We start from the raw sequence: 21,173 nt of genomic DNA, 5'->3' as shown, positions 1-21,173 counted from the left end.
CGCACACGAGTAATTATTCCCCCCCTTATCTAAGAATCATCCCCTTTAGATTAGGGATTCCCAATCAGGTAAGGTGGGTGTATTCGCATGCTAATAACACCATGATGTCATATTAACTCCTAATATGGTATAGAACAAATAATGAAATAATATAATATTGTCCATCTGCGTCCAGATGGCACTGCGGTACTGCAGATGAAAATCGCAACTTTTAAGCATTAAAATTAAATATCTAATAATACGTTCACATGACCTCCTTGACCTTCTTAATATACATCATTGAGGAAGGTCTTTTCCTGACACTTTTAATTACCTATATCCTGGACTTGTTGTAGTTGCCTGTCTTCTCCTATCTTTTTGAAATATAGGTTCACTTAAAAAAAATAATTATATAACAGCTTTGATGCTTGGCATCGGAACTTGTACTTTTCACTTATCTACATCCATGAATAACTATTGTTTTGAAATAACATTTACTCTACTCAGAAATCCAATTAACATAAACTTACTTCAATGTTTCTGTACCTTCTACAATACCTTCTAAATGATAAATACATGGTATAACATATAGGTAATTCAAAGAAGAGGCAGCACTCCAGGATAAGGTGAAAAACGACCCGCTTTATTTCCCCTGTGCAACGTTTCAACTGCTCATTGCAGTCTTTCTCAAGCATAACATATATATATATATATAAATGGATGCATTGTTACACATAGATAACACATTATATGAATTATTGATTAAAATATGTTGTAAACTAAATATACCATACAGATATATATATAATATAATTATGAATATATAAATTGAACCTCACACAGCAGGTGTGCCTCAAGGATATGAATCCTTATCACGTCATCGCTTTATGAAACAACCTTGTTCCCTCCAGACAGACATGTCTTAGGAAGTTGGTATACTCCCCATAGATAAACCCATATCCTTAGCAATAACTTTTAAATACAATGTCCGTTTATGTTCACAATTATTTTTATATAAACTGAACTTGCCATGAACTCATCTTGGCTTCCTCAGCCACATAATAGAACTTTGGTTCAGGCTGATTTTATTCTTAAAGGCAATGAGATGAGCATTCATTTTGATTATAATGTCATTAGATAATATTGTATACGTATGAAAATGCACAGCAAACTGCATAACCAGCATGAAAGGTGTGATCATCTGGTCAGGTGCAAGAGCCATCTACAAAAACATCTTCTGCATCAGGAAAGGGAACACTTTGTAGGGTGGGGCAGGGGCTGGTGGCTATGGGAATTCGTTCTGCACATTCATGTTATACCGATATCTCATCTTGTGGGCCCTTTAATCCTAGGAGAGAGTTCAAAATCGACATTGGTGCAGTTGTTGGTGCACAGTAGTGGACCTGGAGCCCTGGGGTGGATGGAAGGAGACCATCATATCCTGCCAACCTTTGCTATGGCTTGCTTCATGGTTTGTGTAGGGGTTAATGTTGGCCAATTATCAACAATCATTTTATAAGTCTTAGCGACTTCTGGCAGTAAATTTGCAACAAATGTCTGTGTATACACCAATCGCATATCATCTGCAGTTGCCAAACCTCCTCTATCCAAATCTGTCTGAATCTCTTTGCAACATCGGACACCCTTTCCCCAGGTTTCTGTTTACACGCGGTGGCTATCCCAACATCTTTCCTATCACCATGCATCTTTTTCAATTGTGCCAATACTTGAGTCCACATTGTCTCTATCTGGACAGAAGTCCTTAAGGCAGGCATCCTCAAACTGCGGCCCTCCAGCTGTTGCAAAACTACAACTCCCAGCATGCCCGAACAGCCTACAGGTATCAGCCTACAGCAGGGCATTGTGGGAGTTGTAGTTTTACAACAGCTGGAGGGCCGCAGTTTGAGGATGCCTGCCTTAAGGGATAATCGGCAGGCGTGATGTCTGCACCGGATATTGCAAGAGTGTCGCATGTTTCAAAGTGAAAACCTCCCTCTGCAGAATCCGGATATCCTGTGACCCCTCTAGAATGTATCTATAATCCTCGACAGTAAACTGTTGGCCTTTACACATTCTTTTCAAGTAAGACACAGTGGCAGCGAGGGTTTTCATGGAATCTGGAGATTTCTTAATAATATCATTTAAAATAGTGGACGGTAATGGCTTCATTACCATCTGATTCCCCATTATTACAAAAGGGAATGCTTCAGCTGCTATGGGAGGGGTATCTCCTAGTTCAAAACCCTTACTCTTTGCTGCACGTGGATACTCTGTTCTACTGGGCCGTGCAGACTGTACAATAGGTTGATTAGCATGCTCGGAGACATCCTGTACTGCAGGTTCTGTAAAGCCAGAAGCTTGTGGAGCAGTTAACTGTGCGCAGATCTCATCATCTGATTCTGTTGGTAATTCAGTTAATACAGGGTACAATGGTAGATAGAGAGGCGGAGCAGGAGTTGGGGACACAATGGGGGCTTTCATCTGCTGTCTTTCATTTGAACTGCCAAGGTCAGTCCAGAAAGTGTGCAATGATAGCCATGCCTGTCCACAAATTTTCATATACATTTTATCCCAGTGGGGTTCTCCCTTATATCATGGAAAAGCGTCTGTGTCATTTAAACATAGCCCCTTGATCATGGTAATGTGAAAATCTGAAAAAGATCCCTCTCTTGGGAACGAATCACTACATCTCATTCCCTCGGTCCAATTTGACATACAGTCAGGTCCATAAATATTGGGACATGGACACAATTCTAACATTTCTGGCTCTATACACCACCACAATGGATGTGAAATGAAACGGACAAGATGTGCTTTACCTGCAGACTGTCAGCTGTAATTTGAGGGGATTTACATCCAAATCAGGTGAACGGTGCAGGAATTACAGCAGTTTGCATATGTGCCTCCCACTTGTTAAGGGACCAGAAGTAATGGGACAATTGTCTTCTCGGCTGTTCCATGGCCAGGTGTGTGTTATTCCCTCATTATCCCAATTACAATGAGCAGATAAAAGGTCCAGAGTCCATTTCCAGTCTGCTATCTGCATTTGGAATCTGTTGCTGTCAACTCTCAAGATCAGATCCAAAGAGCTGTCACTATCAGTGAAGCCATCATTAGGCTGAAAAAACACAACAATCCCATCAGAGAGATAGCAAAAACATTAGGCGCGGCCAAAACAACTGTTTGTAACATTCTTATAAAGAAGGAACGCACCTGTGAGCTCAGCAACACCAAAAGACCCGGAAGACCACGGAAAACAACTGTGGTGGATGAGCGAAGAATTCTTTCCCTGGTGAAGAAAACACCCTTCACAACAGTTGGCCAGATCAAGACCACTCTCCAGGAGGTAGGTCTATGTGTGTCAAAGTCAACAATCAGGAGAAGACTTCACCAGAGTGAATACAGAGGGTTCACCATAAGATGTAAACCATTGGTGAGCCTCAAAAACAGGAAGGCCAGATTGGAGTTTGCCAAACGACATCTAAAAAAGCCTTCACAGTTCTGAAACAACATCCTATGGACAGATGAGACCAAGATCAACTTGTACCAGAGCGATGGGAAGAGAAGAGTATGGAGAAGGAAAGGAGCTGCTCATGATCCTAAGCATACCACCTCATCAGTGAAGCATGGTGGTGGTATTGTCATGGCGTGGGCATGTATGGCTGCCAATGGAACTGCTTCTCTTGTATTTATTGATGATGTGACTGCTGACAAAAGCAGCAGGATGAATTCTGAAGGGTTTCGGGCAATATTATCTGCTCATATTCAGCCAAATGCTTCAGAACTCATTGGACGGCGCTTCACAGTGCAGATGGACAATGACCTAAAGCATTCTGCAAAAGCAACCAAAGAGTTTATAAGGGAAAGAAGTGGAATGTTCTGCAATGGCCAAGTCAATCCCCGGACCCGAATCCGATTGAGCATTTCACTTGCTGAAGACAAAACTGAAGGGAAAATGCCCCAAGAACAAGCAGGAGCTGAAGAAAGTTGCAGTAGAGGCCTGGCAGAGCATCACCAGGGATGAGACCAGCGTCTGGTGATGTCTATGCTCCAGACTTCAGGCTGTAATTGACTGCAAAGGATTTGCGACCAAGTATTAAAAAGTGAAAGTTTGATTTATGATTATTATTATGTCCCATTACTTTTGGTCCCTTAACAAGTGGGAGGCACATATGTAACTGCTGTAATTCCTGCACCGTTCACCTGATTTGGATGTAAATCCCCTCAGATTACAGCTGACAGTCTGCAGGTAAAGCACATCTTGTCCGTTTCATCTCACATCCATTGTGGTGGTGTATAGAGGCAAAAATGTTAGAATTGTGTCCATGTCCCAATATTTATGGACCTTACTGTATTATCAACCCAAAGGTCAGTGTAAAATGAACCTAGGCACCTCTGGACAAACATTTTCTGTTTTTCACCCAATTTATTTTTAGGAGACAGCTTCACCGTAGAGCGGTTTGCAGCAGATTTAGGAACATGATTTTTAGTTCTAAACTTAACCGCTTCACGTCCGCCCATAGACTATAAACGTCCTATGGGTGGACGTCTATTTCTGAACGCACGTTTTAGAACGTCCTTTCAGAAATAGCAGCTGCACGCTAATCGTGCAGCTGCTGATCGGGTTGCCCGCTGTCAGTGACAGCAGGGCAACCCTAAGACAAGGCAGGGATAGTGCCCAGGTGTCCCTGCCTTCTAGATCGCTGCAGACACAGCGCTCACCGAGCGCTGTGTCTGCAGAGAAGGAAGCGCTGTGCGCTTCCTGTTCCGGCCCGGCGGTCATGTGACCGGAGTGTGCAGGAGCTGTGTGAGGTCTCTCACAGACCTCGATCAGCCCTGCACTGAGGCTGTACAGCGCTGTATACTGCTGTACAGCCTCTCTGGGGGGTGCATTTCTCCTGTAACTGGGGCTCCTATGTCAGCCCTGCACTGAGGCTGTACAGCGCTGTATACTGCTGTACAGCCTCTCTGGGGGTGTATTTCTCCTGTAACTGGGGCTCCTATGTCAGCCCTGCACTGAGGCTGTACAGCGCTGTATACTGCTGTACAGCCTCTCTGGGGGTGTATTTCTCCTGTAACTGGGGCTCCTATGTCAGCCCTGCACTGAGGCTGTACAGCGCTGTATACTGCTGTACAGCCTCTCTGGGGGGTGTATTTCTCCTGTAACTGGGGCTCCTATGTCAGCCCTGCACTGAGGCTGTACAGCGCTGTATACTGCTGTACAGCCTCTCTGGGGGGTGTATTTCCCCTGTAACTGGGGCTCCTATGTCAGCCCTGCACTGAGGCTGTACAGCGCTGTATACTGCTGTACAGCCTCTCTGGGGGGTGTATTTCACCTGTAACTGGGGCTCCTATGTAAGCCCTGCACTGAGGCTGTACAGCGCTGTATACTGCTGTACAGCCTCTCTGGGGGGTGTATTTCTTCTGTAACTGGGGCTCCTATGTCAGCCCTGCACTGAGGCTGTACAGCGCTGTATACTGCTGTACAGCCTCTCTGGGGGGTGTATTTCTTCTGTAACTGGGGCTCCTATGTCAGCCCTGCTCTGAGGCTGTACAGCGCTGTATACTGCTGTACAGCCTCTCTGGGGGGTGTATTTCCCCTGTAACTGGGGCTCCTATGTCAGCCCTGCTCTGAGGCTGTACAGCGCTGTATACTGCTGTACAGCCTCTCTGGGGGTGTATTTCCCCTGTAACTGGGGCTCCTATGTCAGCCCTGCACTGAGGCTGTACAGCGCTGTATACTGCTGTACAGCCTCTCTGGGGGTGTATTTCTCCTGTAACTGGGGCTACTATGTCAGCCCTGCACTGAGGCTGTACAGCGCTGTATACTGCTGTACAGCCTCTCTGGGGGGTGTATTTCCCCTGTAACTGGGGCTCCTATGTCAGCCCTGCTCTGAGGCTGTACAGCGCTGTATACTGCTGTACAGCCTCTCTGGGGGTGTATTTCCCCTGTAACTGGGGCTCCTATGTCAGCCCTGCTCTGAGGCTGTACAGCGCTGTATACTGCTGTACAGCCTCTCTGGGGGGTGTATTTCCCCTGTAACTGGGGCTCCTATGTCAGCCCTGCACTGAGGCTGTACAGCGCTGTATACTGCTGTACAGCCTCTCTGGGGGGTGTATTTCCCCTGTAACTGGGGCTACTATGTCAGCCCTGCACTGAGGCTGTACAGCGCTGTATACTGCTGTACAGCCTCTCTGGGGGTGTATTTCTTCTGTAACTGGGGCTACTATGTCAGCCCTGCACTGAGGCTGTACAGCGCTGTATACTGCTGTACAGCCTCTCTGGGGGGTGCATTTCTTCTGTAACTGGGGCTACTATGTCAGCCCCAGTTACAGGAGAAATCAACTGTGAAAAAAAAAAAAAAAAAAAAGTGAAGTAAATGTCCCCCAGAGGTCTTGTATGACCTTATGGGGGACGAAAAGTGTAAAATAAAAAAAGTGTAAAAATAAAAGGTTGAAAATAAAAAAATAAAAAAAAGTTTCACATGTAAAAAAAAAAAAGTCCCCAAGTAAGGAATGAAAAAAAAAAATAAAAAAATAGAAAAAATAAAAAAAAGTATACATATTAGGTAAAAAACGGTGTCAAAACAAGCAATTTTTGTCACCTTGCATCACAAAAGGTGCAACACCAAGTGATCAAAAACGCGTATGTCCCACAAAATAGTACCAATAAAACCGTCACCTCATCCCGCAAAAAATGAGCCCCTACATAAGAAAATCTCTCAAAAAATAAAAAAACTATAGCTCTTAGAACATGGAGACACTAAAACATCTTTTTTTTGGTTTCAAAAATGCTATTATTGTGTTAAAGTGAAACAAATAAAAAAAAGTATACATATTAGGTATTGCCGCGTCCGTAAAAACCAGCTCTATAAAAATATCACATGACCTTACCCCTTGGGTGAACACCGTAAAAAAAAAAAAAAAAAAACTGTGTCAAAACAAGCAATTTTTGTCACCTTGTATCACAAAAGGTGCAACACCAAATGATCAAAAATGCGTATGTGCCACAAAATGGTACCAATAAAACCGTCACCTCATCCTGCAAAAATGAGCCCCTACATAAGAAAATCTCTCAAAAAATAAAAAAACTATAGCTCTCAGAACATGGACACATTAAAACATAATTTTTTTGTTTCAAAAATGCTATTATTGTGTAAAACTTTAATAAATGAGAAAAAGTATACATATTAGGTATTGCCACGTCCGTAACGATCTGTTCTATAAAAATGTCACTTGACTGAACCCCTCAGGTGAACGCTGTAAAAATAAATAAATAGAAACTGTGCTAAAACAACCAATTTTTTGGTCACCTTGCCCCATAAAGTGTTATAATGAATGATCAAAAAATCATATTGTGGCGAAACCGACCTCGCCACTGGGTTTTGGAGAGGACTGGCTGCTGGCCTCTTGCCCCAGGATTATGGGCCATATACTAACTTTTAAACCCCTGAACCGATTCAAGTGAATTTTGGATAGGTTTGTCCCCACGTTATACTGTTTGAATTAATGTAAGTTATATGTATGGCCAATGTAAACTCACAAAGTTGTAACAATCTATAATAATTGTAACTTGTCAGCTTGGGAGGAAAATGCTGGGTGTGTTTCTATTGTGCCATTGTCCCATTGTGTGTTTAAATGGTGATGTCTGTCCTGTTGTATCTACATGTGTATTGGCGATCTCCCTTTGTTCTGAGAGATAATTGGATTGCTCCTCAGGTTGTCTCCAGACAGAGGGGAGGAGACCATGATGCATTGTGGGGATATGTTGTCCTATGTCCCAGTCTTCATTCTGGTCCTCTGGGGGCGTGAACGATTGGTTGCTGTAGTTACATTGTATGTGTTGTTAATTACTGATTGGTTGTATTTCAAACCCCTGTGGGCAGTACTATGTTTTTGGTTTGTGAATAAAAGAGGCTGTACGTGAAGTACAGTCAGTTCCTGTTTCACCTTCAACATAGAGCCTCGTCTCATGTGTGTGGGGATTGCTATACGTGTATACTCCCCTGGCTATAACTACTAGCTCTTTTAAGGGCTGTTCCTGATCTCTGGTTTTAGGAGAGGTCCACCCACTGGAGCCTGGAGCCTTGTCGTAGGTCCAGGGTGGGTAGGAGACGGTGAGACCTCAACCAAGCTTCGGCAGTTCGTGGGGTCTGCAGTGCGTACGGTGTCAAGTGGAGTGCTTGGAGTCCTCGGAAAGCACTCGGAGCATTCATTCAACGGAGGTACCCGGTCGGGGTGCCAGGTGATCCGTTACATTGGTGGCAAGCAGTGGGATGGCGTCCTAGTGTGAGGAGAAGCAGCTCGGAGACACCGTTCGTGGGTAACGCTAGTATCCGTACAGCGCCCCTGGCTACAGCAGGATGGAATCGGCTAGTCTTCAAACAGCGTTCCACTACGAGGATGAGGATGACCCGGACTGGAGGGATGCAGTCCGGAAAGGCGTCTGGTATGATGCCCTGGAAAATGCCCAGCGGCGGCGGGGCGAGTGTCTCCCCAGTGAGGAACAGCAGTTGCGGATGCGAGTGGCCCTGCGAATGCCCCTTCTGGGAGAGAAGCCCCTGAATGAGTGGGTGACAGAACTGGAGAGCCTGGTATGGAAGGAGCTTTGGCTAGATGACGCCTACCAGGCACTCTGGTGGTATGTGATTCGGCACTCCCCCTGGATGGCTGAGCACGACAGACCCGAGGGTGAGAATTCTGATGGCCCTGGCCTGTTGTTTGAGGCCTTCGCAGAACCGGAGTTCGGAGATGCTGGAGGGTCCCGGTTCTGGGATATCTATGACTACAGGGAGGCTATGCATGATTGGGCTACAGCGAGAGAGGTGAGACAAGACCTGGCATCTCTAGTGACAAAGGAGTGGGAGCTGGAGCAGGACTACCAATACTTCTTCAGCTCAATTCGGTCCCAATATACACTGCCAGAGAGCTGGGTGGCAGTCCCAGACCTACAACCCTACAGCTGGGAAGACCCGACTGAAGTATCCCCTGCTTCAGTACCAGCTACAGAGGTAGAAGTCCTCATAAACTGGTCCTGTGAGGAACCACAACAGGCAGGGGGAGACGGGACCGAGGTCTCTCCACCGGGATGCTGGGCAGCTGGCCCAGACCCTCAACAGCAGCCGGAGTTGCCAGGTGTGGACGCAGGTGGTCCTTACTCGCAAATGTTGAGGGACCTCACAGACTGGTCCTGGGAGGACCCACAGATGGCAGGTGGAGATGGGACCGAGGTCTCTCTACCAGTCCTACAGAGATGCTGGACGGTCGGTCCAGATCTCCAGCCATCTCCGCAGGGATACCAGGAGGAGGAGGGGGGCAGCACCCCTAACTCCGATGGTGCAGATGGGACTGCGGTCTCTGCACCAGGCCTACCGGGATGCTGGACGGCCGGTTCAGATCCCCCACCAACCCTGCAGGAATGCCAGGAGGAGGAGGTAAGCGATTCCTCCTCTCCACAGCCGATCTGCAACAAGGTCCTGGCGATAGGATTCCCTGACCACATCCCAGCGGAAGAGCTGGCATCTGGGCAGAGCGCAGTCGGCCTCTGCCCTCCCCTATCCTCTTCTCCAGAGCCGGACTTCCCACAGGCTACCCCAGCGGAAGCGCTGGCATCTGGGCAGAGCGCAGTCGGCCTCTGCCCTCCCCTATCCTCTTCTCCAGAGCCGGACTTCCCACAGGCTACCCCAGCGGAAGAGCTGGCATCTGGGCAGAGCGCAGTCGGCCTCTGCCCACCAAGTACCTACAGTTCCAAGCTGGAGAACCACAAGGAAGCGAGGAGTAGCAGATGCCCACTCAACAGCTGGGGACATACAGAACAGAGCCAGGCCCCAAGATTCAACAGGTCCAGTATTGGGTTGTGGTTGGACTGCCAGACTAACTCAGGTACTGACCGTGAGGTCAGGTATCTGGTTAGTCTTCCCTGGGAGGGGGAGATGTGTGGCGAAACCGACCTCGCCACTGGGTTTTGGAGAGGACTGGCTGCTGGCCTCTTGCCCCAGGATTATGGGCCATATACTAACTTTTAAACCCCTGAACCGATTCAAGTGAATTTTGGATAGGTTTGTCCCCACGTTATACTGTTTGAATTAATGTAAGTTATATGTATGGCCAATGTAAACTCACAAAGTTGTAACAATCTATAATAATTGTAACTTGTCAGCTTGGGAGGAAAATGCTGGGTGTGTTTCTATTGTGCCATTGTCCCATTGTGTGTTTAAATGGTGATGTCTGTCCTGTTGTATCTACATGTGTATTGGCGATCTCCCTTTGTTCTGAGAGATAATTGGATTGCTCCTCAGGTTGTCTCCAGACAGAGGGGAGGAGACCATGATGCATTGTGGGGATATGTTGTCCTATGTCCCAGTCTTCATTCTGGTCCTCTGGGGGCGTGAACGATTGGTTGCTGTAGTTACATTGTATGTGTTGTTAATTACTGATTGGTTGTATTTCAAACCCCTGTGGGCAGTACTATGTTTTTGGTTTGTGAATAAAAGAGGCTGTACGTGAAGTACAGTCAGTTCCTGTTTCACCTTCAACATAGAGCCTCGTCTCATGTGTGTGGGGATTGCTATACGTGTATACTCCCCTGGCTATAACTACTAGCTCTTTTAAGGGCTGTTCCTGATCTCTGGTTTTAGGAGAGGTCCACCCACTGGAGCCTGGAGCCTTGTCGTAGGTCCAGGGTGGGTAGGAGACGGTGAGACCTCAACCAAGCTTCGGCAGTTCGTGGGGTCTGCAGTGCGTACGGTGTCAAGTGGAGTGCTTGGAGTCCTCGGAAAGCACTCGGAGCATTCATTCAACGGAGGTACCCGGTCGGGGTGCCAGGTGATCCGTTACACATATGTACCCAAAAATAGTACTAATAAAACTGGCAACTTATCCCCTAGTTTCCAAAATGGGGTCACTTCTTGGGAGTTTCTACTGTAAGGGTGCATCAGGGGGCTTCAAATGGGACATGGCATCTAAAAACCATGTGGAGTTCCTTTCCTTCTGCGCCCTGCCGTGTGCCCATACAGCAGTTTACGACCACATGTGGGGTGTTTCTGTAAACTACAGAATCTGGGTAATAAATATTGAGTTTTGTTTGGCTGTTAACCATTGATGTGTTAAAGAAAAAAATTGATTGAAATGGAAAATCTGCCAAAAAAGTGAAATTTAAAAATTTGATCTCCATTTTCCTTTAATTCTTGTGGAACGCCTAAAGGGTTAACAAAGTTTGTAAAATCGGTTTTGAATACCTTGAGGGGTGTAGTTTCTACAATGGGGTCATTTATGGGGGTATCCACTATGTAGGCCCCACAAAGTGACTTCAGACCTGAACTGGTCCTTATAAAGTGGGTTTTGGCAATTTTCTTATAAATTTGAAGAATTGCTTCTAAACTTCTAAGCCTTCTAACGTCCGAAAAAAATAAAATGACATTTCCAAAATGATGCCAACATAAAGTAGACATATGGGGAATGTTTATACTAAGCTAGAAAAAAGTGAGATCAGATGAATTTGAAGGTTATCTAGGGATGGTGACCTTTGTGTTAGATGCAAGTACTTACTGACAAACCTTGTGTGTATCAGTTTATATGGTTTTTATCCTATTTCTCCTAATCCAGGCTCATGACCAGCCCTGAACTTATGTTTGATTTTAACTATTCTGAGTGGCCAACTTTATACCTTCAATGTCAATGAACTGGCCTACAATCTATACCGTAAAATTACATCTTATATATAACGACTAAAAATGCCTAAGCAACTATCCAGCAATATACATTTGTTTTAGGAGAGAATATTCCGGCATACAGTACTGCTTTCTGATTGGGCGACTCCAGACCCCCTTATTTTCTTTAGGAACAACAGATTCCTGGGAGGCGCTACAGAAGCAATCCGCTCTCACAGTATAGGGCAGTAATAATATATATAAAAAATATAGAATTACTTACCCGATACTGTTTATGGCGGATCCCTCTTCTGACACCAAACTGAAAGCTGGTCCTCATCCGAGGTGGCTTTGAGATGGTTCCGCACTGAGATCCCAGACCTCCACCCTTGGATTCTCACTCCCTTGCAGTGAATATTCTCTCTTCCAGCGGGGAGATATTCAACCGCGCTGCACCGGAGCCTGAAGGGTCAAACATCGGATTTCTTTTACCAACTGTACATGTATTTATGAGACATCATGGCGGGAAATTCCAGATGAAACGGGAAGGAGTCACATGTGTTATTTGAAACAGTAAAACATCTCCTTTAGACAATACTGTGTTTGCTGTATACAATCTGTATACATGATTTTACATATCAGCTAAGTTAATTACTTCGTTACAGTTTGCATCAGGTTCCTTTCATCTTAGTTATTTGGGGCATATTTTGCCCACACTGAGACCTTTCCTGATTAGGTAGTTTGTTTTGGGAGTCCTTTTTTTCTTCTTTTTGTGTTTTTTTTTCTTTTCCTTTTGTCTTTTTCCATCTCATTTCTGTTCTCTGCCTTCTATTCTTTCTCCCCCATTGTGTATTTATTTTCTGCCCTTGCTGTACCATTGTTTTGGGCTATCATCACTAGGGAGTGTTATTATACAACTCCTGATGATGTACTTGATGTGGGAATCCACTTGTATTGTGGGACATACCCCTGTGGAGTAACAGCCGCTATGTGATACCTATGCTTTATAGTGCATATTGTTTGATATGGTGAGACATGACATGTGTAACATCTTTTGAGGGTGGTAGCGGCATAGGCCAGGTGATTCTGGCACCCTTATACATCTGTTGTGTTCTGTTTATTACCATTATACTGTTATATGCTGTATATATGGATTTTTATGCAATAAAGTGGATATATATTTGTTGACTATATTGGGTATGTTCTCGTTGTTTGTGAACAACATTATAGGTATATGTTCTGGTTAATGTATATGCCCTGATTTACTATTGTTGTATTGAGGCCTGTTTTGGTTATATCCACACTAGAATCTGGAATCTCATCACGTAGCCAGGTCTCTGATGATCACCTCCGTTCTCTATACACTCGCTGGCTCCCCACAAGAGCTTGCAGTTCATCCGTCTTGTTCCCCAGTGATCTCACATTCCCCATAATGGTTGACGGCACAAACAGCTTAAAGTGACGCCCTCTTTTCCCAGCCTTGAAGCCAGCATGGCAGTCACAAAAAGGCATCAGTGTCTCTCTTGGTATGCAGAGCTGGCACTGTGACACATGGTATATATATATATTGTGGTAAGGTGAACAGAAAAGTGTATGGTAGAGTCCTGGAAGGGGTGTATATCCCACCCAGCTTCCTCAACTGGGTGAGGTAAGTGAAATCCAGAAGGTTAAAGTGGTCTCAGCAATGTGTAGGTCGCTGAGACAGTTTTGTTAAGTTTATGGGCTGGATTTTATTGGACTGGGAGAAGGTAGGCTTGGTAGAGGGACCTCCCCAGTCCACCCCATTTCGGGACAGGTTTTCCCCTAGCCTGAGGGATCCCTAGCTGAAGCCAGCTGGGATCGTCAAGGGGAAATAAAGCACAGTCCAGGCTGTCAGTCTGGGGAGAGTAATGCCTGGAGAAAGTCTGGGAAGATGGCTGCCCTGCTGGCTAGAGAAGCCAAATTATCTGTGTGAACAGTGTTCAATAGGTGAGCTAGGATCTTCACTGTATTAGCCAGAGCCCAGACGGGCAGGTGTTTATTTTGGTTTATGTTTTTCTGGTGCTGGACCTTCACCTTACCCAGTGAATTATAACTGGGGTGCCTGTATTGCCAGAGTGTGATAAATAAAGCAACATTTGGACTTTAGCCCTGTGGTCTGCAAGAGAATCTGTCATCGCCGCCCTGACTGGGAGTGTAACCCCTTACTATATATATATATTGTAGGGATCGCTCTGGTAGGCAGGGTAAGCGGTCGCAGTACAGAGGCAAGAACACGGTAGTAAAGCAAAAAGTTCAATGTTTATTCACACCAAAGGAAAAAAGTTACACAAACACTTTGCAGAGTCCTGGTGTTAATTCACACCGCACAAAGTCCACAGAAGAAAGATGTCACCTGGCGGACTGTTTTGTCCAGGGCAATCCACAGCCGTCCACAGCAGGCTTTAGGGCGCCTGATTCCCAGCAGTGTCACTCCAGCACGGTACCAAATGTTTAGGTCCCAAAACAGAACCTGACCGAGCTCCACTGTCAGATGGAGGATACAATGCACACCCAGCTGAGCTGCTGGCTGGGTTTTTAAACCCCAGCCCAAAACCTGGCCTGGACGTGGGGAACAGCCACCCACCCTGCTCTTTGGCTGCTCCCAATAAGAACCGGCCCGGATCGGCTTTACAGCCATACTAAGAAAAACAGTGTCAGCGAGCACTAGCTGCCGCTGACACACAAAATTACCGATTCTTATCTCACCGAGGCCAGGAACCTCGGTGACACGTACCTTCCGTCAATGATAGACCCTTGTGCCTTCCTACAATATACAGTACAGACCAAAAGTTTGGACACACCTTCTCATTCAAAGAGTTTTCTTTTTTTTCATGACTATGAAGGCATCAAAACTATGAATTAACACATGTGGAATTATATACATAACAAACAAGTGTGAAACATCTGAAAATAGGTCATATTCTAGGTTCTTCAAAGTAGCCACCTTTTGCTTGATTACTGCTTTGCACACTCTTGGCATTCTCTTAATGAGCTTCAAGAGGTAGTCACCTGAAATGGTCTTCCAACAGTCTTGAAGGAGTTCCCAGAGATGCTTAGCACTTGTTGGCCCTTTTGCCTTCACTCTGAGGTCCAGCTCACCCCAAACCATCTCGATTGGGTTCAGGTCCGGTGACTGTGGAGGCCAGGTCATCTGGCGCAGCACCCCATCACTCTCTTTCATGGTCAAATAGCCCTTACACAGCCTGGAGGTGTGTTTGGGGTCATTGTCTTGTTGAAAAATAAATGATGGTCCAACTAAATGCAAACCGGATGGAATAGCATGCCGCTGCAAGATGCTGTGGTAGCCATGCTGGTTCAGTATGCCTTCAATTTTGAATAAATCCCCAACAGTGTCACCAGCAAAGCACCCCCACACCATCACACCTCCTCCTCCATGCTTCACGGTGGGAACCAGGCACGTAGAGTCCATCCGTTCAACTTTTCTGTGTCGCACAAAGACATGGTGGTTGGAACCAAAGATCTCAAATTTGGACTCATCAGACCAAAGCACAGATTTCCGCTGGTCTAATGTCCATTCCTTGTGTTCTTTAGCCCAAACAAGTCTCTTCTGCTTGTTGCCTGTCCTTAGCAGTGGTTTTCTAGCAGATATTCTACCATGAAGACCTGATTCACACAGTCTCCTCTTAACAGTTGTTCTAGAGATGTGTCTGCTGCTAGAACTCTGTGTGGCATTGACCTGGTCTCTAATCTGAGCTGCTGTTAACCTGCGATTTCTGAGGCTGGTGACTCGGATGAACTTATCCTCCGCAGCAGAGGTGACTCTTGGTCTTCCTTTCCTGGGGCGGTCCGCATGTGAGCCAGTTTCTTTGTAGCGCTTGATGGTTTTTGTGACTGCACTTGGGCACACTTTCAAAGTTTTCCCAATTTTTCTGACTGACCTTCATTTCTTAAATTAATGATGGCCACTCGTTTTTCTTTACTTAGCTGCTTTTTTCTTGCCATAATACAAGTTCTAACAGTCTATTCGGTAGGACTATCAGCTGTGTATCCACCTGACTTCTCCTCAACGCCACTGATGGTCCCAACCCCATTTATAAGGCAAGAAATCCCACTTATTAAACCTGACAGGGCACACCTGTGAAGTGAAGACCATTTCAGGGGACTACCTCTTGAAGCTCATCAAGAGAATGCCAAGAGTGTGCAAAGCAGTAATCAAAGCAAAAGGTGGCTACTTTGAAGAACCTAGAATATGACATATTTTCAGTTGTTTCACACTTGTTTGTTATGTATATAATTCCACATGTGTTAATTCATAGTTTTGATGCCTTCATAGTCATGAAAAAAAAGAAAACTCTTTGAATGAGAAGGTGTGTCCAAACTTTTGGTTTGTACTGTATACTGGTCAAAAACTTGGTTCCTCCTGCTCCACTGTTTGTCAGCAGGGGAATACTGGATTCTGGCGTCCATACCAGACCTTCTCCATGTGGGTATGGCCTTCCACCCCAATGTTCTACAACTTTATCTAACTGCCTGGAGGTTGAACGGCTCTTATTTAAACAAAGAGGCCTTACCGATGCTGTCATATCTACTTTACTTCATGGTAGGAAACAGATCTCCAGAACTTATGTACAGACACGGAACACCTTTCTGTCCTTTGCAGGTAACAGATGGGATCCACAGAAGCAATTAGATGTGGGTCTAGTGTTAGAATTTTTGCAGGCAGGCTTCGATAAGGGTCTTAGAACCAGTACCCTTAGGCCTCTTTCACACGGGCGTCCCAGATTTTCTCCGGATGAGTCGCGTGTGCATTGCGGGAAACCCGTGCGAGTAGGCATGCAACTGCAGTCAGTTTTAACTGCTATTGCGTTCCGATGTTCAGTTTTTTTCCGCGCGAGTGCAATGCGCTTTGCACGCGCGTGAGAAAAAACTGAATGTGCTACATAGACCCGAACCCGGACTTCTTCACTGAACTGTGTTCTATTCATTTTATTATTTTCCTTTCTAACATGGTTATAAAGGAGAATAATAGGATTCCTAATACAGAATGCTTACTGAAATGTCCCTTGAGGGGTTTAAAAAATAAAATAAAAATTAACTCACCTCATCCTGTTGTTCGCGCAGCCGGCATCGTCTTCTTTCTCCTTCTTTCAGGACCTGCAAAAGGACCTTTGATGACGTGATCACCCTCACCACGTGGTGACGTCAGCGCAGGTCCTGCTGAATAAAGAGAGAAGATCCTTCTATCTTCATTCAGCAAAGGTTCCTTTTGCAGGTCCTGAAAAAAGAAGAAAGAAGATGATGCCGGCTGCACGAACAAGTGGAAGAGGTGAGTACATTTTTATTTAATTTTTTAACCCCTCAAGGCACATTTTTCTAAGCATTCTGTATTAAGAATGCTATTATTTTTCCTTATAACCATGACATAAGGGAAAATAATACAGTGACTTTAATGGGGTTGCTCATCCCTATCATCTAATAGCAACCATGCGTGAAAATCACACCGCATCCGCACTTGCTTGCGGATGCTTGCGATTTTCGGGCAGACCCATTCATTTCTATGGGGCCTGCGTTATGTGAAAAATGCAGAATATAGAACATGCTGAGATTTTCACGCAACGCACAAGTGATGCGTGAAAATCAGCGCTCATCTGCACAGCCCCATTGAAGCGAATGGCTCCGGATTCAGTGCGGGTGCAATGCGTTCACCTCACGCATTGCACCCGCGCGGAAAACTCGCCCGTGTGAAAGGGTCTTAAGGTTCAGATATCGGCTTTCAGTGCCTTTTTGGATCTTAAAATAGCAGAGTTTCCTCTTGTTAGGAGATTCATAAAAGGCACAAGTAGAATTTGTCCCACCTACTTCGTTAGAGTTCCTCCTTGGGATTTAAGCGTCGTTCTCTCTGCCCTCACTGCGCTGCCATTTGAACCCCTAACAGACATATCCCTGAGGTTATTAACATTAAAGACGACCTTTCTTATAGCCATCACCACTGCTAGGCAAGTTGGGGAAATTCAGACCTTCTCTTGTAAAGCTCCCTACTTTACTGTGCTAGAAGATAGGGTTATATGTAAAGGCTTTGTACACTTTTGGGGGCAATTTTTGTTTCTGAATGTATTTTACAAATTTTGGGCTAAAAATCATATTTTCTATTGGCCTTTATTAAAAATATTGAGACATTCTGTCACAAAGGGTTAACTAACTGTGACTTTCACTTTCTGCAGTCATCTAATAATACTTCTCTCTATACTACCGAGAGGTCATAAACACTTATTTAAGCCACATTCTTATATAGAAACTAAGCTATAATGAGTGTTTATAATGTCAGAGATAAGGAGCCGTCAGCTCCCTGTCTGACAGAAGATCCAGAGGCTGCTACTAGAGCATCTCAGCTCCGCACAGAAAAAAGGGCTCCATATTTTTAATAAATACCAATTGAAAAAATGATTTTTAGCTCAAAATAAGTAAATCTGCTAGATTGAGTGTTACCATATAATAGTCTTGGAAGATTTATTGTAGATCTTATTGACTCCATCTTGAATTTTTTGAAGCGGTTCAAATACTTTAGACTGAAGAATGTTCTGAATTTTCCACTTTTTTTAAAATCAGAAATAGGGGAGAGTACAATACCTGTTCTACTTCTTTTTCTGGCAGGGTCACTACCTCTGACTCTAGAGCTATCTGCTTGAGGGAATGTGACATAGTCTTGTTTATCATAAACCTTTTGTTTGGAGAGGAGGATGAAATTCTATGCTGTGACCAGAGAAAATCTGGTCTAGGACCAGGAGGAGGCTTCTATAGAATCCCAGGCCTGCAGAGAGAGGATCAGACCTCCACTAATGGCCGAGCTGTGAGAGTGGAGAAGAGCACTGCCCCCAACAGAGAAGGAGGAGGAGACCACCGACTGAAGAGAGAGGAGTGGACCTCCACTAATGGCCGAGCTGTGAGAGCAGAGAAGAGCACTGCCCCCAACAGAGAGATGGAGGAGGAGACCACCGACTGCAGAGAGAGGATCGGACCTCCACTAATGGCCGAGCTGTGAGAGCGGAGAAGAGCACTGCCCCCAACAGAGAGATGGAGGAGGAGACCACCGACTGCAGAGAGAGGAGCAGACCTCCACTAATGGCCGAGCTGTGAGAGCGGAGAAGAGCACCGCCCCCCCCCCAACAGAGAGATGGAGGAGGAGACCACCGACTGCAGAGAGAGGAGCGGACCTCCACTAATGGTCGCGCTGTGAGAGCGCAGAAGAGCACTGCCCCCAACAGAGAGATGTAGGAGGAGACCACCAACTGCAGAGACAGGAGCAGACCTCCACTAATGGCCGAGCTGTGAGAGCAGAGAGGAGCACTGCCCCCAACAGAGAGATGGAGGAGGAGACCACCGACTGCAGAGAGGAGCGGACCTCCACTAATGGCCGAGCTGTGAGAGCAGAGAAGAGCACTGCCCCCAACAGAGAGATGGAGGGGGAGACCACCGACTGCAGAGAGAGGAGCGGACCTCCACTAATGGCCGAGCTGTGAGAGCGGAGAAGAGCACTGCCCCCAACAGAGAGATGGAGGAGGAGACCACCGACTGCAGAGAGAGGAGCGGACCTCCACTAATGGCCGAGCTGTGAGAGCGGAGAAGAGCACTGCCCCCAACAGAGAGATGGAGGAGGAGACCTCCACTAATGGCCGAGCTGTGAGAGCGGAGAAGAGCACTGCCCCCAACAGAGAGATGGAGGAGGAGACCACCGACTGCAGAGAGAGGAGCGGACCTCCACTAATGGCCGAGCTGTGAGAGCGGAAAAGAGCACTGCCCCCAACAGAGAGATGGAGGAGGAGACCACCGACTGCAGAGAGAGGAGCGGACCTCCACTAATGGCCGAGATGTGAAAGCGGAGAACAGCACTGCCCCCAACAGAGAGATGGAGGAGGAGACCACCGACTGCAGAGACAGAAGCGGACCTCCACTAATGGCCGAGCTGTGAGAGCGGAGAAGAGCACTGCCCCCAACAGAGAGATGGAGGAGGAGACCACCGACTGCAGAGAGAGGAGCAGACCTCCACTAATGGCCGAGCTGTGAGAGCGGAGAAGAGCACTGCCCCCAACAGAGAGATGGAGGAGGAGACCACCGACTGCAGAGAGAGGAGCGGACCTCCACTAATGGCCGAGCTGTGAGAGCGGAGAAGAGCACTGCCCCCAACAGAGAGATGGAGGAGGAGACCACCGACTACAGAGAGAGGAGCGGACCTCCACTAATGGCCGAGCTATGAGAGCGGAGAAGAGAACTGCCCCCAACAGAGAGATGAAGGAGAAGACCACCGACTGCAAAGAGAGGAGCGGACCTCCACTAATGGCCGAGCTGTGAGAGCGGAGAAGAGCACTGCCCCCAACAGAGAAATGGAGGAGGAGACCACTGACTGCAGAAAGAGGGGCGGACCTCCACTAATGGCCGAGATGTGAGAGCGGAGAAGAGCACTGCCCCCAACAGAGAGATGGAGGAGGAGACCACCGACTGCAGAGACAGAAGCGGACCTCCACTAATGGCCGAGCTGTGAGAGCGGAGAAGAGCACTGCCGCCAACAGAGAGATGGAGGAGGAGACCACCAACTGCAGAGAGAGGAGCGGACCTCCACTAATGGCCGAGCTGTGAGAGCGGAGAAGAGCACTGCCCCCAACAGAGAGATGGAGGAGGAGACCACCAACTGCAGAGGAGTAAGAAGAGGAGAGGACTACAACTCCCAGCATGTCCAGCCTGTTATTATGTGATATCAGAGGACATTACAGGAGGAGGTAGGAGAGGACTACAACTCCCAGCATGTCCAGCCTGTTATTATGTGATATCAGAGGACATTACAGGAGGAGGTAGGAGAGGACTACAACTCCCATCATGTCCAGCCTGTTATTATGTGATATCAGAGGACATTACAGGAGGAGGGAGGAGAGGACTACAACTCCCAGCATGTCCAGCCTGTTATTATGTGATATCAGAGGACATTACAGGGGGAGGTAGGAGAGGACTACAACTCCCAGCATGTCCAGCCTGTTATTATGTGATATCAGAGGACATTACAGGGGGAGGTAGGAGAGGACTACAACTCCCAGCATGTCCAGCCTGTTATTATGTGATATCAGAGGACATTATAGGAGGAGGGAGGAGAGGACTACAACTCCCAGCATGTCCAGCCTGTTATTATGTGATATCAGAGGACATTACAGGAGGAGGTAGGAGAGGAGAGGACTACAACTCCCAGCATGTCCAGCCTGTTATTATGTGATATCAGAGGACATTACAGGAGGAGGTAGGAGAGGACTACAACTCCCAGCATGTCCAGCCTGTTATTATGTGATATCAGAGGACATTACAGGAGGAGGTAGGAGAGGACTAAAACTCCCAGCATGTCCAGCCTGTTATTATGTGATATCACAGGACATTACAGGAGGAGGTAGGAGAGGACTACAACTCCCAGCATGTCCAGCCTGTTATTATGTGATATCAGAGGACATTACAGGAGGAGGTAGGAGAGGACTACAACTCCCAGCATGTCCAGCCTGTTATTATGTGATATCAGAGGACATTACAGGA

The sequence above is a fragment of the Bufo bufo genome, chromosome 4, assembly GCF_905171765.1.
Source record: "Bufo bufo chromosome 4, aBufBuf1.1, whole genome shotgun sequence".
Classification (NCBI taxonomy): Eukaryota; Metazoa; Chordata; class Amphibia; order Anura; family Bufonidae; genus Bufo; species Bufo bufo.
Note: the sequence above shows the minus strand (reverse complement) of the source record.